General features: G+C 39.3%; 1 long non-coding RNA gene across 1 annotated transcript; it reads left to right on the top strand.

Annotated features, from left to right (window-relative positions):
* Positions 1-1,341: 1,341 nt before the first annotated feature.
* Positions 1,342-4,971, top strand: LOC308472078. The gene is made up of 2 exons (XR_013983296.1): positions 1,342-2,406; positions 2,505-4,971. It is a non-coding gene; the product is annotated as an uncharacterized lncRNA (long non-coding RNA).
* Positions 4,972-5,405: the final 434 nt, after the last annotated feature.

Below are 5,405 nucleotides of genomic sequence, written 5' to 3'. Positions count from 1 at the left end.
AATGTTTATTATTTGAGAAAAGCTCTAAAAGAGAGTTTTCCTCCCATGTGGTAAAATCCTGTATACATGCTACCTGTGTTCTGAAAGGGGGATTACCCCACCTCCTTCCTCTAATTTAAGAGAGGAGGGTGATTTTAAGTCTAGTGGTAAATGATGTTTTCTTGTAACTTTTGAGTTTGTGAGTCTACATCCGTTTTCCAGTCTTTTGTTCCAGTATTTTGAAATGTACTGTGAAAAAAAACAACAACTAATGTTTCTGCTGCAAAAGCCTAGTTGAGCCAACTGCTCTCTCAAGCTAAAATGCAGTGTATGTATTTCATTAAGCACATGCCTATGAAAGTGTGGTGTTCTTTCTAAGAAAATTGTTATTAAATGTAGAGGCTTCCATGGCCAGCAAAATTCTATGAGTCCAGTCCAAATATCAGTCTCTATAAGACTTCCTGGCTTCTTTCTTAGAAGATGCCCCCCCCTGTTTCATTCTGTCTCTTTCAGGTTTTTCCCCTCTCTCTCTTTCTTCTCCTTCTTACTTCTGTGCCAAGTGCATTTACTCCTGAGTAAGCTTCCTTTAAAGGAAACTGCAAGGGGGGGCTTACTATTCCCCTGCAAGTTCAGGAAAAATTGTTCACTCTTGTATTCCTTTTAAATCAAATCTATGGCTGTTTTAATTATTTGTGAGTGGTTATATCAATTGAATTAACTTTGCTTTATAAGAGATCCTCTCCCTATCTTAGGAAAAATGTTCACTTCAATCTTCCTTTAAAGATAATTTCTCTAAGAACTTGCATTCTTTAGTCTAAGGAAGCAAACTCACTCACACTATCTCAAGATCTGCAAAAAGGGTTCTGTGTAAAGTTGGGTACTTTTATTTTCCTCTTCCTTAGTACATGATAGGAACATAGATGTTTCCTTTCCCAGTTGAAAATCTGTACTTAAATGTGTATGTCTCTTTGATAGTACAAATCCTGCTGTGAAATCTTGCTGTGAACTCTATATTTTGGAGGGTTGGACTAGATGACCCCAAGGTCTCTTTCAACTCTCCCAATTTGTGGCTGTGTGGAAGGAACATGTGTCTGCAAGCATTGGAGGGTAATTCCTAAATTCTGGTGTGCTGATGGAGTTGAAAATCAGCCTAGCTTTGCTCTTTAGTTTTAAAAGGTGAGAGGTGAAGCTGTGATGTTTTGAAGCACAACGGGTAATATCAAACATTTGAGTGATTACACTGTTTATCATTGGGGGGGGGATCAGACTTCAGAGTCGATTCAAAGTTTAAGCACATACAAATACATATGGGGGCCTTGACCAATCCTGTAAATAAAGGGCAGAGAAAAAAATTTTTTTGTCTGCAAATGGTGAGGCTGAAATGACTGAGAATATTTATAATAATAATAATAATAATAATAATAATATCCTATGATTTGTGACTCTCTGGCCATTTTCCCCATATATAAGGGCGTGGCATTGTTCTGCGAATAGCCAGAGGGATATTAGCCCTTTCCTGTACATAAAGGAAGCAGTCCTTTGCTTGGGCTGCAATTGCTAGCTTTGGTGAATACTTGAATTGCTGAGTTTCTCCTTTTGTTTTAAAACCTAACCCTATTTTTAAAATCTACTCCTTACCCTTTCCTTCCCTTATTCAAATTCTAATTTAGCCAAAGGTGCAACATTTTCAATAGTATAAAAGGTTTGCTTAGACATGAACTCTGCACATACACAGAGGCTAGATCAGTCAAAAAAGAGAGAGAGAGAGAGAGAGAGAGGAAAGGGGGGAACTGTAGGGTGTAGAGAGGAGGTTTCCACAAGACCTGGGCTGCAGGGAGGAACTTATTCAAATTTCCTTATGTAAAAAAACTTAGAACCATTGAGGGAAATCACCCTCAATGTGTCTTTGCTCCAGGGGCTACGTAAGACAAAAGGGTCAAAAAAAAAACAAAAACTAGCCCATCAAAAGTCAAGAGCTTTCCAGGTTCCAAATCTTAACATGCCAAAATTCTTTTCACAGGTAAATATCAAAGCATTCCCCCCCTCAATGGAATTTAAATCACAGACTTTGTTTGTGTGCATCTTAGGAACAGCATTTTCTGACAGGCTTCTCACATGAAATAATTTTCCCTTTTAACAGGATATGTGAACCCCAATAACAAAGTGTTTGTCCTTTTTTTCCTCCCACAGCAACTTTCTTTCTGATCTGTGAAACAAGTCTGAATCCCTGCTATATTAGTGACCTCCATCTCTTTGTGGCTTTGACACTTTTAAAGTTACAAATAATCTGTTTTCATGTATTTAATCTGTTTTTCCATGATGTCTATGAAGTTAATCGAAGCACAACCAAACATTGTTTGTGAAATGGTACTTGTTTACCTTTGCCTGAGCATCTCTTATTAATTCTGTCATTTTGGCTAGTTCAAGGTACTTGCACAATTTTAAATTGCCATTCATTTTTCTTGGTATTAAGTCATTTCCCAGCATTTTGCTATTAACATTCTAGCCGATGTTGTCACATCAAGAAACACTCTTTTATTTTCATTGTTACTTCAGATTACTTAAAATTGTGTGTCTTAGCATTTATTTATTTTTCGTTCCTCATAAGTCATTGTGTGTGTGTGTGTTTCATTATTTTAACCTTGTATTTTTTTTCAGTTCTCTTTCTCTCCAAAGTGAAGGAAAGCAAACGAACTTAGCAGATAATAACAGTAATTATATGGAAATGTGATAATAATATTAAAATGAGTAAAATGCTTAACATGCTAAGATTTTATTATTTGCAGCTGATAACTCAAGGAGATTATCTTGGGGAGGGGCCTTTTGCCCCTTCTTTTCCTAACTCTTGTCTTTTAAGTCTCCAAACCCCTGCCCCTTACAGGATGTCACTTCTACAGATGTGTTGCTACAGACCTATGATGAAAAAGCCACCGGCTGCACCAACAACAGACACCAACAGACACCAAAGGATATAAACTGACGGGGGAGTGGGGCTGACAAAGGGGGGTGGAGTTGAATTGCAAGGACATTTTCTCATTTTTGAACCTTAAAGACTGTGCTTCAGGATTGAGAAGATCACAATTATCTCAAGATATGCAACTGATATTTAATTAGTTTGTTTTGTATTATGTGTTATTACGTAGGAATGTTGAAATGTGTCTGACAGTGTGTTATTTCCACAAAGGGGGGGGGGGCTATTTGTGTGTGTAATTGTTTTTATGTTTAACGTCTTATTCCTTACACCCCAGTGGAAGATTCTCATACATTTTATGCGTTCTAAAAGGGGGGGGCTATTTTGGGGGCTATTTTTCTGTATAATTGTTTTTATGTTTAATGTCTTATTCCTTACAACCCAGTGGAGGATTCTCATACATTTTATGCCTTTTAAGAGACCAGGCTATTCTGTAGTCCAATGTTTAGAATTAGATAAATTTATAACCATATTTCGTTGTTCCACCTGGCACTATGCCAACCTTCCCTACCCATTTTAAAAATGTGCTAAAACTCGCTTTACTAAGGAGAAGCTTCTAAGATACATGAAGGTGGATATGCTTTGGTTTAGCAGGAATAATCCCTTATAGAGTTAAATTGACTTATTTGGACAAATGCCCTCTAAGAATGGTTTTGTTTTAACAGATTGGTTTGAGAAGTTGGGAACCATGGGGCAAGATAAATTCAAATTGGACTCAGTTTGAATTGGGCAAGTGTATCCAGGCTGCAATTAGCTTTTGGTCCTTAAAGTGCAAGTGAGCAACTTCCCATGACTGCAAGACCTGAGCCTATAATAATAATCCCATAGAGCGGCCAAGGCAAAGACACTTCTCTCATGACGTGCCCAAACCTGTGCCAGCTATGGTGGGTGCCATACAACATGGTTAATATGAAAGCCCTAAGTGGATTCACCAGGGATTGCCACTGCTGTGACACCATGCCAGTGTGAGACCATAGAAGAGCTACCTTGACACCTGAGAACACAAAAATGGCGGGGGACAAAGCGAACTGCATTTTTCAGTCATTAGTGGACCTTCCTGCTAAATGTAAAGCATACGCCACTATTGAGAAAATATCTCTTCCAAGGTACTAGAATGCCACAAGTAACTGAGCAACAAAATATTAATTTTGCATGATATCCTATGTCTAACTATGTGCACTGTTACACCATTATATTTCTATGCAAATATCCTTAAGAAGCATGACATCCAAGTCCCTTTCACGTTCACATGGACACACGGAGAATAGCAGGTTAATATTTACCACCTTAAATTGTGCGGAGAAAAGGATTGCAAAGTAGCCACCTTTGCAATCTTATCTCCGAAGGGGGGAACTGTAGCAGGAACCCCCCCACCCCAATCATTCTGCTTGTACAAACTTCATACACACACACACTCACACACTACATACGCCACATTTCTGTTATAAATTCATAGAAAATCAACCATACATTGGATTTGCACTGTTCCATTTTTATTTTACTCCATATGACAAGAACTAAGAAAAGGGGAGGGGGGTTTGACCCTGGTCAGCCAAAATCCCTTCACTGTCTCAGCACATCTGCAGGAGCCCTGCCCAGATGATCCCAGACAGAAGACAATCAAAATCACAAAGAACCTGCATATGGGAGTGGATTCAGCATGGACTGAAACAAAGGACAATGATCAGATCTTCCCTCAGGGGGCAGGAAACTGCAAACTCCCTTTTGTCTCCTGGAAGTGACTCGAGGGGTAGGGGGGAAGGGAGGAACCAGCCAGGTGACAAGACACTCAGGTTACCACCAACTCCTCCCTCAACCCCTCCTTTCTGTAATGTATGCATGATGTTACCACCACAACTCCACCCTCAACCCCTCCTGTCTGTAATGTATGCATGATGTTTCTGGGGGTGGGCTTGATCTAGAGGAGGGGAATTTCAAAAGTTTTTATAAGACCTGGCACACCATTTTTCTGGGTCCTTCCTCTCACCTGCGAGTGAGGGGAGCACCCTGTCGCGACAGTCTTTCTTCAATAAAGACCAGGCCTACAGGCTGCTGATTTGCTTCAATTTGCCCTGGTTGGTGTTTTATTTTTGTCCAAGGGAGCCCTCAGATTTTTCCTGCAACAGAAGAGAAGACTCCCTGGAAAAGACCGTTTGCAGGCTTGAACTGAAATGTTTTGCAATGTAAATATAAGGAACTGATTTAACAAGGTGAAATATTACAATAAGATAGGAGGTAAACATGTGATTATAGAAATGCGAAGAATATAGAAAGGTGTGTGGAAGTCAGAAAGAGGGAGGGAAGGAGGTCGATGCTCTTATAGAGTAATGTATTGAGTTATGGAATTATGTAACAAAATGTGATTATGATAAAAGTGGAAAATTTAATAAAAATCACTTTTTTAAAAAAAGAGAGACTCGCCCCACCTTTCCCAAATACCTTCCCCCCCCCCGCA

Source organism: Podarcis pityusensis (assembly GCF_964106645.2).
Source record: "Podarcis pityusensis genome assembly, chromosome: 2".
Taxonomy (NCBI): domain Eukaryota; kingdom Metazoa; phylum Chordata; class Lepidosauria; order Squamata; family Lacertidae; genus Podarcis; species Podarcis pityusensis.
Note: the sequence above shows the minus strand (reverse complement) of the source record. Positions and strands in the feature narration are given on the sequence as shown.